The sequence below is a fragment of the Peromyscus californicus genome, unplaced genomic scaffold, assembly GCF_007827085.1.
Source record: "Peromyscus californicus insignis strain IS unplaced genomic scaffold, ASM782708v3 Scaffold_15__1_contigs__length_86483966, whole genome shotgun sequence".
Taxonomy (NCBI): domain Eukaryota; kingdom Metazoa; phylum Chordata; class Mammalia; order Rodentia; family Cricetidae; genus Peromyscus; species Peromyscus californicus.
Genome location: NW_026294447.1, coordinates 8,781,064 through 8,795,146, shown reverse-complemented (window position 1 = coordinate 8,795,146; position 14,083 = coordinate 8,781,064). Strand labels below are relative to the sequence as shown.

Below are 14,083 nucleotides of genomic sequence, written 5' to 3'. Positions count from 1 at the left end.
TAATACTTCTCAATGTTAAACTAAAACTAATTCTGCTATTTATTTATTTATTTATTTATTTATTTTTTTTTTTTTTTTTTTTTTTTTTTTCGTTTTTCGAGACAGGGTTTCTCTGTGTAGCTTTGCGCCTTTCCTGGGACTCGCTTGGTAGCCCAGGCTGGCCTCGAACTCACAGAGATCCACCTGGCTCTGCCTCCCGAGTGCTGGGATTAAAGGCGTGCGCCACCAACGCCCGGCAAATTCTGCTATTTATTTAAAAGAGTATTTCCCTTCCCCATTATTTACTTATACTTTTCTAATTTAGTTGTGCTTGAATCATTTTTAGAGTTAGACTTTTAATCATTTTCATGAATGTGACTTGAAACTTTCAGATTTAGTGCTTCACAATTTGTGACTCGTAGTGGGTAGCCATTCCAGTTTGGATCTGGAAGTTCCCACCCCCATTGAGACTTCGGCAACTGTCACGCCTACAAGGCGGGGCCAAGGGAGGCGCCTGGAGACCCGAGATCTGGATGGGCGGCGGGCGCTCTCTCTGTTGCGGGACCCTGGACCGTGGAGGTGGGCCAAGCAGAGCTCCAGAGAACACAGCTGGACTGCGATACACCTTCCCCAGACCCCTTAATTTGTAAGTTACGCCCTTAAATAAATCTCCTTTTAACTACGTGGAGTGGCCTTAATAATTTCACCAATAGTGACTGTTATATTTGATCATTTAGAAAGATAAGATCAAAATATTTTTATAACAAATTTTCTTTTTATTTATTCTTCATGTTTTTCACATCATGTATTTCAATCCCATTCATCTCTCTGTCCCTTTGTATCCATTCTCTGCCTTCGCAACCTCCCTCACAAAGTAAAATAAAATAAAATTTTTTAAAAAAAGGAAAATCTCATCATGGAAGCTGTAGTAGTGAGACACAGAAAGTTACATCAAATACCTTTTTAGTCATTTATCTTTACTTTCAAGTGTTCATTGCAAAGTCATTGGTTCAGCTTGGGGTCTCTGGTTTCTGTTACATGATCAATACTGGGCCCCCACTGGGACTCCTCTTGGATATTCTGTTGTTGCCTGTGTCATGAGATCCTGTAGCTTCATGTGCTCTAGCAGATCACAGAGGAGGTGGATATTGGGGTGAGCCAACTCATAATCCTAGTTCTGGGCCTGGGTGGTTGGAGGTCTGGCAAGCCTACCAGCTCGCTCCAGTCTTCACCACCAGGGTGAGCTCTCTAGCATTTCCCTGGCTAGTTCACCCCTTGCAGTGATGAACAAAGGGGTGAGACTGGATATCCTGCTTCCATGTCCTCAGGGTTGGATCTCCCACACCTACACCATCAGGGCCAGCTGTTCTGTGTTGCCTAGGCCATGTGCAGGGGCCACTCTCCCAGGTGCTACAACAGGTGAGGGGCAGGAACAACTCTCCAACTCTTTTGACCTCAGGGCCAGCTCTTCCATCTACCACAGGTGGCAAAGAGGGAGGGAGGGCATCTCTTCCCCTCCCGATGCCACCACATGGCAGATGAGGGGAGGGACCAGACCTTCCATGCTCATGTTCTCAGAGTAAGTTTACCTGTAACCCTGTCAACAGGGTCAGCTCTACTGTGCAGCACAGGAGAGGTGCAGGGCCTGCTTTCCTGAGTGCTGCAACTGGTAAGGGGAGGGTCAGCTCCCTTGTCTGAAGCAGGCAGAGGGGATGGGGAGAAGGGGAGGGGAGGGGAGGTATCTTTCCCTGGCCCTCACCACCACATGGCAGACAAGGGGGCATGGCCAGGTATTGCACTCTCAGGTACTCAGGGTAAGCTCACCCATGCCTCCCCCACGCAAATTGTGCTGTCCAGGTAGGGTGTAGGAACCTCTCTCATGAGTGTTTCAGCCCATGACGGGGAGGACCAATTCTCCCTAGTGTTTCAGCCAGTGAGGGGCAGAGGCAGCTCTGTGCAGCCCTATCCTCTAGGCCTTCAGTGTTATCAGGAGCCAGGGACATCAACACAGACTGCAGAAGCTTCACAGACCCAGACATGGGCCTTGGTAGGAGCCCAGGCCAAGACATCAACATGGCCCTGGGTGGCAATCAAGCCACCCATCTCAGCCCACTCCTCACCACTTTCGCCTTTGTCCACAGGACATTCATTCTGTCACTCTCTCCCATACCACACCATACATTTGCTCACCATGATAGTGCCCATCTGTTAGGCACCTCAAGGCACCAGCCCCGCCATGTTTTCTGTTTGGATCCCAGGGCTGTCTGCCTTGTCCCACTTGTGTGTTGGTCTGTGTGTCTGTCTCCTTGTCCCACTCAGTCCTTCATGGTACTTTCTTCTCTGAGCTCAGTGGATCAAAAAATTTTGTAACATACACTTACACAACAAACCAAAACAGTTATAAAACAATGGGAATAAAATTTCACCACAAAGTGGGGAGAAATTCCACATTGGATGATGAAACATAGGAAGGGAAGACCCTTAGTTTTTGAGACTCTTAGTGAGCAGAAACATTTACACATTTACCAAAAGTGAACATTGTAATAGAAACTGATTTTCCTACTACAGTTGTTAGATACAAAAACGCAGCCAATAAGCTGGTATTAGATGCACTTTAGAGCTAGAGATGTAGACCCAGTGGTTCATGTGCCGGGTTTGATCCCCAGCACACATAAGCTGTATGTAGTGATGATACAAGTGAGGAATCCCAACATCTGGAGGACAGAATTGGGAGAATCAATAGTTCAAAGTTATCTTCAAAAGTACAAGGAGTTCAAGGCTACACCTGGCTACTGGAGATCCTTCTTAAATAAAGAAAAATGAAAAGCAAGTTTTCTCCTTTTCCTTACTAGAATTCCTTGCTTATTGTCTTATTCATGAAAATTTACAACAGAAATATTCTGTGGGTCATTTTTAGTTAAAAATGTTATTACTAAGTGTTTATTATATTTCTTCCCCAAACTGTGTTTTATTGGTTATTATTGTTGTATGATAGAAACACCCTTAATGGCCATCCACTACTAACTGAAAATACTTTTAACATTTTGATTCACTTAATGGCTACTTTATTATATTTTAGTTAAGATTTAAAAAAAATAATGTCTCAAACTAGAAGCATAACTAGGCAGAGGTTATGTTTACAATATATAATAAATACAACTACTTTAAATAACTATTCTACTTGTAATCTCTTTTTAATTATATGTAATTAATTTTATAAAAGTAGTTCCACATGATTCCAGGAAGGTGAAAATTTATCGGGCCTAGCCTTTCAATAATTAGAACCTGAGAATTCATAAGACGTTTTTCTCTGAAATTAAGGTGCAGCTCCATCTCTGCCAGCTAATCGATCACACTGTGAGGAGGGTAGACCTAAGAACCAATTACCACACAGTGGTGGTTCTAAGTTAAGGATAATAGCAATTAGAAGCCTTTGAAACAGGTTCATTTAGGATTGTATTTCTTCAACGTTCAAAGAACATGAAATATTCCTCCCCAAACCATGTACATTTTGCCTCTGATATGGCAAGTGTGGGTTAGGCACTGTTTGAGCTGCACCCACATGTTCAGGAATCTAAACCCAGCTTCATTTTGTTACTTAGGTCTCTGGTCCTCTGGAAATGTTGGTTCTGTCCCTAAAGAATAATGAAGTTCATAGCCAAACTTAGAGACATATTTAAGAGAAGATATTTCTCATGTAAGTTTCACAAATATTTTCTAATATAAATTTTTCTGACTACATGATAGATTTTGGCCCCGATAAGTACTTTCAACTGAAGCCCCGTAACTCACTCTCGTGTGCAAAACTGTTAAAAGAGACATGTCTTAGTTCTATTGCTGAGAAGAGACACCATGACCATAGCAACTCTTATAAGGAAAACATTTAATTGAGGCTGGCTTACAGTTCAGAGGTTTAGTCCACTGTTTTCATGGCAGGAAGCATGGTGGAACACGGGCAGACACGGTGCTGGAGAAGGAGCTGAGAGAGTTCTCCATCTGGATGGGCAGGCAGCAGGAAGAGGGAGTGACATTGGGCCTGATTTAAGCTTTTAGAACCTCCAAGCCCACTCACTCCCTGTGACACAGTTCCCCCAACAAGACCATACCCCCTAATAGTGCCACTTTCTATGAGCCTATGGGGCCCATTTTCATTCAAACCACCATAAGACTTAACCAGGGAAATGACACTTAGTGGCAAAGCTACTCTAATTCACTCCAAAGACAAAATCTGCAACAGTCCTCTGCAGTCTTTTATTCCTACTGGAATGAATTTTTTTTGCATTAATACAGAGCAGCCCTAGATTTATCACCTCCTATGTAGAGAGACATGTAGAAAATGAAAGATAATTATACTTGAACAATATTATTTAACTAAAAATATGATTAATTGTTATATAAACACTGAATTTCAAATCTGAGAAATAGGAAGTAATTTTAGATCACAGTTATTTATTATTTTAGGAAATATTTAAGAGAAACTATGGTTATAAGTAGTTTCTTTTTATTAATTTTTAATTTGAAAGAATAAAATTAATACAATTCAGTATTAAATAAATATGTCTTTGGTGATATATGCTACCTCCATTTACAGTTATAAAATACAAAGCCTCCCACATACTCTCAGACTCGACAAACCCTTCTATTTAATGGATGGGTGAGCTTGTTTGGGTTATAGATTGACAATGAAAATGAGCAAGATCTTGAGGGCAATTAAGTTTTAGAAATGTGTCATATATATTGGAATACATAGATAGGCAAGATAAAAGTCAGGCAAAAACGAAATTCATGGTAGAGAAGATTCAAGAAAAAAAAAACAAAGAAAAACATTCAGTTCCTCTGTGTGTGTGTGTGTGTGTGTGTGTGTGTGTGTGTGTGTGTGTGTGCTTAAAGTCTTGTGGCAGCAATTCATTGAGAACCTACAGTTCAGCTCTGCCAGAACAGACCAGGTGTGGCAGGAATGAGCCAGCTTGTAAGTTATCCTCGGACTCCCACATGCATACTGTGTCATATGTACACACACACACACACACACACACACACACACACACACACACACTACTAAATAAATGTTATGAAATGTCTTTAAAAAAAAAGCACTACATTATAGGAATCCAGAAAGAAACAATGTATTTTAAACTAGAATAGTGTTAATACACAGGAATAAATTAAATGTATTCAAGGAGAATGACCATGTTAAACTGATATAAAATGGTGGTAGGAGGATAATGTGAAGGGTACAGTTATCTATGACAATGTTACTATAGTCATACAGACAAATGTGCACATGTCCATGGGGTGGAGAAAGAGAGAGACTCTTGAGTGCTCTGTGAATAAAGATAAATGTCAGGCATATTCACTCAGAGTTGGTTATTTGTCTGTGTATTATGGGAAAACCACAGTGTAAGAGAGTTTACACCACTGTTGAGACATTGTTCAAAGAGTATAATCTAGAACCCAATGACAAAGAGAAACTTTTTTAAAAGATGCACTTAATATAAGAATAAGAAAGATGCATCCATTTCTATAATGTCCCAAATCTGTAACAGAGACATTTCCAACTCCATGAAGTACTTGAACATTTCTGTTACCTGGTAAGAACTATGAAATTGTTAAAATTAAGTTAATAGCAGTGCACAGGTCATATGTATAAGCAAATTTACAGATTTTTTTATGCAGGAGAAAACTATGGTCATCTACTACCAAATGTAGACATTGTTCAACAATGTAACCCAACATACTGACAACAAGTCCCTTGGTGAGAAGAGAAGAATCAGTGCCCCATGTGCTGCCTAGTCCCCCAACATGCTAGGACAGATAGAGAACTGTTCACCTCAACGCTAAAACAGATTAAGGGAATTATGAAAACATACATGGAAACTTTAAAAAAAAAATCTTGTAGTATGTCTGGGTGTGCCACTGAGGTCACTATAGTGATTCTGTTGTTTGGAAGCCTAGCTATTGGTTACCCCCTTGTGTTTGACTCTTTGCATGCAGCTTTGTGAACGTTATGTACATTTTGGAGTCCCTGACTTCCATGATTGTCAAATGAACGGAAATATGAATGAAATCAGAAAGCAAAATCTCAATGTGTTCTCCTAGAATGGGTCTGAGGCTGCCTGACAAGCTTCCCCAATTGGAAGTGTGGATCTTGGATATGTGAAAATCATAGCTGTGTACATTAGAGGTTGGAAAACCTATTTTATTTTAAAGTTGTGAAAAACTTCTTGTTCCAAAAACCACATAGATTTTAACATAAAGGCTGCATAGAGAAATGTCAAAGGCCTTCAGTCCTGAAATCCCACAGAAGGAAGGATCACATACTAAGGAAAAGGTGAAAATGAAGCACTCAGTAATTAAGAATCACATAAAATTGCTACATGAATTTTGCACACTACAAATACCCTCGGCACAGGTAGAATGGTAATAACACGATCCACAGTGAAGGCTTACTTCTAAAATAAATTATGTGCTATTTACAGCAACAAAGAGATGTTGTACTTCTTGAAGATGGTTACCAATGTATCAAGGCTCCATTTCGGGTTCCAGAAGCAGAGCAGATCTCGTTATCAGAAAATAACTTTTAATGGGCTGTGCCTGTGTCCACTTTTATTCTAGTTGTAATTAGGTAAAGAAGAAACTTACAAACTGGCTATGACCTGTACCTACTAAAACAGTGAAGGGGGAGAATGTAGTTTGGTTTTGTTCAGTTTTTGTTGGTGGTGTTTTGTTATTTAAGAAGCACTACTTCCTTAACTCTTTCTTTCCATGCTCACAAATCTGACATCACACCTTCTATCTCCCAGTGACCCCAACTTTCCAATCCTTGCCCAAAATTACATCTTCATAATCAACCTAGGGGAATTATTTCTGATGACCTTATAACAGCAAGCTGACAGCCAACAACAAATTAAATGGAGAGAAACTCAAAGTGATTCCACTAAAATCAGGAACAAGACAAGGCTGCCCACTCTCTATATCTATTCAAAGTTCTAGCTAGAGCAATAAGACAACAAAAAGAGATCAAGAGGATACAAATTAGAAAGGAAGAAGTCAAACTTTTGCTATTTGCAGATGATACAATAGTATACATAAGTGACTCCCAAAATTCTACCAGGGAACTCCTACAGCTGATAGACTCCTACAGCTGATAAACTCCTTCAGTAAGGTGGCAGGATACAAGATTAACTCAAAAAAATTAGTAGCCCTCCTATATACAAATTATAAATGTGCTGAGAAAGAAATCAGAGACACATCACCCATTACAATAGCCACAAATAACATTAAATATCTTGGGGTAACTCTAATCAAACAAGTGAAAGACCTATATGGAAAGAACTTTAATTCTTTGAAGAAAGAAATTGAAGAAGATATCAGAAAATGAAAAGATCTCCCATGCTTTTGGATAGGTAGGATCAACATAGTAAAAATGGCAATTTTACCAAAAGCAATCTATAGATTCAATGCAATCCCCCTCAACATTCCAACACAATTCTACACAGACCTCAAAAAAATACTCAACTTCGTATGGAAAAATAAAAAAACCCAAGATAGCTAAAACAATCCTGTACAGTAAAAGAACTTCTGAGACATTACCATCCCTGACTTCAAGCTCTACAATAGAGCTACAGTAATAAAAACAGCTTGGAATTGGCATAAAAATCGACATGTGGACCAATGGAATCGAATTGAAGACACTGGCATTAATCCACACACCTATAAACACTTGATTTTTGACAAAGAAGCCAAATTTACACAATGGAATAAAGAAAACATCTTCAACAAATGTTGCTGGCATAACTGGATGTCGACATGTAGAAGATTGCAAATAGATCCATATCTATTGCCATGCACAAAACTCATGTCCAAGTGTGATGATCAAAGACGTCAGCATAAATCCAGTTACACCAACCGTGGGGTGGAAGAGAAAGTGGGAAGTAGTCTTGAATGCATTGGCGCAGGAGACCACTTCCTGAATATAACACCAGTAGCACAGACATTGAAAGCAACAATTAATAAATAGGACCTCCAGAATCTATTTAGGTCCAAACCAAAGTTTGTTTGTCTCACAAGCTCCTGCAATTAGAAAACTCACCATTGCCCAGTGCCCTGGAAAACAGGGACTCAATCGAAGCATTTCAAGCTGAAGTTTGACTATATCTGTGTTAGCTCCCCACTGATAGGAGCAGCAGCTGAAGGCAACATAGCTTTCCCCTCCACAGTGGTGCCCTGAGCTCCGAGGGGATAGGACAGCAGTGTATGGAGTCAGCTGGAGCAGTTTTCTGTCTCATTTATTGTTATAGGTTCCACATTTCCAAGATTATTGTAGCAATGCTGTAGGTTCCTGGTCTAGGATAGTTCTCTAAGGCCCCTGGTATAAATGAAAACAGTATGACAAGCTCAATGAACACTTTTAAATAATTCCTCAATGTCTTAATTTTTTACATTTGTGAAGCAACACAATATTTTGGGAAGTCGTTAGTGCATTTTGTGGGTGTGTACAGTCTTAAGAGGAGAGGGAGCAGGAGGAATCACGGGCCTGCCAGCTGCCAACAGGGTCTGGTAGCTAAAGGACATTAATAAGCCCACCCAGGGTAGCTTTGCTTCCCCCCCACCCAAAGGTGATGTGGGAGGTCTGCTTGCCACCCAGGGACATGGTGACATCCAGGCTTGGGCTGCTTCTGAGGATCATGTCTGGATCTGTGGTCCTAAAGCAGCAGTGGTCTGTGATGATGTTTATGTCCCAGGTTGCTATCAAGGACCACATGGATGCCCAGATTCTGGGTCACCACCTGTGGCCATGGTGGTGACTGATATGTGGTGGCTGGGGCCATGAAGATCTGGGTTATCTGCACTACCACCAGTGACAGTAGTATTCACTGGGCCCAAGCTACCGCCAGGGGCCATGACTGGATCCATGGTTCTATTACCACCTGGTGGTCATGTCGCTGGTTCACACTGTCACCAAAGACCACAAGAACCTCCAGCCTGAGCCACCACTCGTGACCATGCTAGAATCTGAGGGACATGTTGCTGCTGGGACCATATCAACCTCAGTGGCCTGCATTGCTACCTGTGGCCATGGTATCATCCTGCCCCAACTGCTGCTGAGGGCCAAGTCTGGGTCTGTAGTCTGTGGCCTCATCACAGTCAGGGTCTACATTGATGTCCCAGGCTCTCGTTACCACCAAAGGCAATGTAGATGCCTGGGTCCAGACCCTGGCATAGAAAGCTAGCCTATCCCTCACAGGAGAGTTGGTCCTACACTTGGGAATGCTGGCTCCACCCCTCACCTGAGAGGAATGGTCCCAGCAGCCAGAACTTATCAAATCAGCTGCTACCCAGGCACACATACATGGCCTGGAGTAGGCATACTCCAATATCCATTTCTTGCTGGAGTGTTTGAAGGGACTGGTCCTGTGGAACTATAGCACAGCTGTAGGATCTCCCTGATTCTGGACAACAAGAGGATGTCAGAGAAGAATGTTGGTAGGGTCAGGACTGATGGTATACTAAAGTCAGAGGCCCTGTATTTGACCAACAGCTCATTACACAATGAGCATTGTACAAATAATGCTGTTTGGACAAAAGGGTGTACTGCATGATACCCTGCAGCTCCCAATGCCACTAAGGTAAGTGGACGAGACCATGGATCAGTTGGAAAGGTGGAGCAATGGAATGTTTTGCCTTGTTAAAAAAAAAATTGTTCATTTTTTATCTTAATTTTTTCTTTTTTAGCTTTCCTTTGTTAGGGGACACTACAAGAGTGAGAGTCAGATACTGAGAGACTGGAAGATGAGTGGGATTGGGATGCAGGATGTGAAATTCCCAAAGAACCAATTAAAAAAAAAGAAAGAAAAAAAGGATTTTAGGTCAGGATGTATTGTATGAGAGAAGAATCTATTATCTATTTCCAATTTTAAAAAAATATTTCTGGTGAACATTCCTTCCTCATTCCAAATATTAGAGAAGAGCACCCTGTTTCATGTCATTAAGAATGATTTCACAGGGTTGCTCCATGGTGTGATGAATTGCACATTGAACTTCTAGAGGCTGAAGGATGATGTCATTGCTTGGGGTTTCATAGCATCTTTTTAAATCTAATTGAAGAAAATTACTGTATTTCTTGTTGCTGAGATGTTATATCTTGAATGAATATTGGATGTTATCAAATAATTTCTTCAGCATCAATTAATAAGATCATACAAACTTTTTCCTCTCGCTAATGTGTTAAATTAGATGAGTTAATTTTGAAAAAAGAAGAAAGAAACCAACTTAATATGCTGAGTCAAAATAATTGAGGGTGTCATATAGGAGATGGCAACTCTACTGAAGAATTTGGAAACAGTATTTCTTGTTTTTAAAAATTTCCAACGCTGACTTATTTCAAGATAATCTTGGTAATCTTATATTGAATCATTATTTTTCCACCTAAGCTAGTTTTGGTTGATACCTGCTATTTGTCTTACTGTAAAAGCTCACCATTTTTCTGATAACTTATTTAGGCATTACTAGAGTCAATAATATTGAATTACAGATATGGCCTACAGAATTGCATTGAACTTTACTAAGAGCCAAGCAGACTGATTTAGCACATATTTGAATGAAATAATAATAATAATAATAATAGTTATCAACAAGGAAATCTTGGTTGTTTCAGACTGTCTTATTGAAATAAATATTCTGAATATGTGCATAATGTTCAAAATGTTACTTCTGTGTAATAGATGATTTAAGTGATAAATTTATTAAATTTGTAAAAAAATGAGGAAAATATAAAAAGCTTTTATTATTGATGCGGTACTCCAAATGGAATAAATATAAAATGGAGTTAAGGTTGCCAATCTTCTTTTACTTTTTACCAGCTAGTGAACTGAAGTGCTCAGATTCAGTTAACTCTAACTCAGGAATAAATGTATTTGGAATCAAGGTGACGTTACAAACAAATAAATGATCTCTGGGGGAAAAAAAAGAGGATGAGGAGTTTAATGCATGATAGACATGGGTCCTGGCAACTCTCATATCTATTGTTTCTTTCAACTGATAGGTGTATTATAGAGAGCGATTTACTTTTCATTTGAATAAATTTCAGCAGGGGGCTATAGAGTTAAAAGACTTTTGCTTGTAGTTAAATATTTGGCTTGGGGTTTAAAGTTGTATGGTAAATGACTCCTTGTTTTTATGACTGAAGGTAGGTAAAGGCTGTGAAATGCTATCACCAGTTGGCAGCCGGGCTCTGGTTGGCCTCCATTCGTTCAATTTGCTGCATGCTACCTGCTATCAGTTTCAATACCCAGGGTTGCCAGCTGCTCTCCTGTACCCCAGCAGCCTCATGCTATGCACTATTATGTACAATTACACGACCATTTCCAACCACTTAAGTCTAACATCAGTCCAGAACAACAAAGGCATTTACTCAAACTCACTCCATTTCATGTGTGTATGCAGGTAAAAAAATAAAAAATAAAAAAGATTTTAAAGGTTTCATGTAAAATTTTAGGTGATTGTAAGATCCCGCTGAAGATTGGAATTCTCTCTCTTTCTCTCCCTCGTGTGTGTGTGTGTGTGTGTGTGTGTGTGTGTGTGTGTGTGTGTGTGAATGTGGATTCTATTGAAAACTGAGGGAGCTGTGGGTTTCTGTGACTCTGTTATTCATGTTTTCAGGTCTGGGAACAGATGGCACACCACCTGATTCAGAAGAGTCTAATGTAAGATTCATTGTACTTCACAGGAAATCAAGGATTAAGCAATAATACAGAAGGCGACACACCACCTCAGTAACCAGTCACACAGTATGATACAGTCAAGTGGCAAAGGGGGAAGAGAGAAGAGACAAAGACAAAGAGAAAATGAAGTCATCTCACTTCAGCTCTTGAAGGTTAGTATATTAAAACACAGTCGCCCTCCATCGCAAACTTTTGCCTGAAGCCGTAATAGCTTGCTTTCCAAAGGACTTCAATTATGTGATTGTTGTTAACATTAAAAGATTGTTCTGTGGGGCTGGAGAGATCATTCAGCAGTTAAGAGCTCTCGAAGCTCTTGCAGAGGACTAGGATTCCATTCTGAGCACATCCATGGCATCTCAGTTCCAAGGGATCCTTCATCCTCTTTCTGGTCCCTGTAGGCACCAGGCACACCCATGGTATACAAATACACATGCAAGCAAAACATTCATACACATAAAGTGTTTTTTTTAAAGACTGTTCTGGCATCATTTAAGAATTGGCTTAATTAAATACCAATAATCCCTTCGATAAATGTCCAAATGAGAGAAACAACACTTCAAAGTGAAGTACAAAATGGCCAATGAATATATGAAAAGTTTTTAGCATCCTTCATCATCAGCAAAATGTAAGTCTTTGAACCAAGCATGGTCGATTGTGCCAGTAATACCATCACTTGGAGGCAGAGGCAAGAGGATCTCTGAATGTCTGAGGCCAACCTGAAAAACATAGTGAGTTTAAGTCCAGGCTGGACTACAGAGTGAGACCCTGTTTCAAAATAACAACAGCAAAAATCCTGCATTGAGATTCTATTTCACCCCAGTCAGAATGTCTATCATTAAAGAAAATAATCAAGTTAGGGATGGTTTTAATGGCTTGTAATCATGACTACTCAGACAGGCAGGGGCAGGAGGAAGACAGCTTGGACTACACAGAGAATTCAAGGCCAGCTCAGACCACTTAATAAGAACTGTAACTCAGTGGACAGCTTTCTAGGACATCTCTCCTAGAAAGCACAAAGTCCTTGTTTTGATAAACTATAGAAAAAAAAAAACAATAAATGCTAGTGAGAATTCAGAAGTACAAAAAAATCCTTAAGGCAGAACTCATGAAGTCCCACCCCCAGCTAAAACACTATTGGCAATTGATGACTCCAGGGGGAAAGATAGCCAGTTTGCTTTCGATGTGGCCCTTGTAGGCTACCCATTATCCCGTGGATGATCCTAAACACACACACACCCCGGCAGCGCTAGGAGACTCAGTGGATCTAAAGAAGCGCGTGAAGATGGGAGGGAGAGTGTTGGCCTTATAGAAAGAGTTGGAGGGAAGAGAGTAATATTTAATCAAAACACATGATAGTTATCTATGGAACTCTCGAAAATAATTTTTTTAAAAAGCTCTAACACTGTTGGTAAAAAGGTAAGTTAGTCCCATCACTCTGGATAAAAAGTATGAGGTTTTCTAAAATTAAATAAATAAATATAAGAACAAAAATTTAAGTAATTACCACATGATCCATATAGCTAAAGGTATCAAAGTCCACACAGAGTAGAGCTATCTGCACACCCACATTTATCAGAGCAGTAGTCACAGTGACCAAGTTAAAGAATCATCCTAGTTAGCCACTAGTGGATGAGAGAACAGAGAAAATGCAACATACATGCGCAATAAAAATATTTTTCAGCCACAGGTATGAATGAAATTACATAATTCAGGAAAGGGAACGGAAGTAGGAATCATAGCAAGTGAAATAAATCAGACTCGGTGTCCCAGATTGCTTTCTGTTGATGTGACTAAACACTGACCAAAACCACTTTGGAGAGGAAAGGGATTCGTTGCCTTACATTTTCACATTGTATTCCCTCAAAGAAGTAACTCAGGGCCTGAAAAGTAAAAGGACCAAACAGATGCCATAACAGGTTGTCAGTCTTCTTTCAGAGATCAGGCCTCAATTTCAGTTTCCTGACACTTGAGCAAGCAGTTTCTGGGAGGGCGGTGAACAAAAGACATAGTTCTTGCAGTAGCTCCCTTTCTGCACGTACTCTGACTGCTCAAGGTTCAGCCAGTTGTTTACTGTCTGGAACCCCTAACCAACTTAGAGTTAAGTGCATGGGTCAATGTGAACGTGCGAGGCCAGCCAGCCCCCATGGCAGCTCAAGGACAGAGCCTGAGACTTGTCCAGGCCTGCACAAAAGTGATAACTGTAACCCCCAACCAGTAAATTCAAAGGTTACACACGCTCACCCAATCATATGATGCAAAGGATTGTACCACCCTGCTTGTAGTTTTTCCCTTTAGAAACCCCTTACCATGAGAGCTCAGGGCCGTCCTCCTCTACCCGCTATGTTGGATGTTGGACACGGACCAAGCCTGGACTTGCTTGT

At 40.4% G+C, this 14,083-nt stretch overlaps 1 pseudogene; it reads left to right on the top strand.

Moving 5' to 3' along the window:
* Positions 1-8,918: 8,918 nt before the first annotated feature.
* The window catches only part of LOC128110604 (high affinity copper uptake protein 1-like), a 54,077-nt pseudogene continuing 48,912 nt past the window's right edge, over positions 8,919-14,083 (top strand).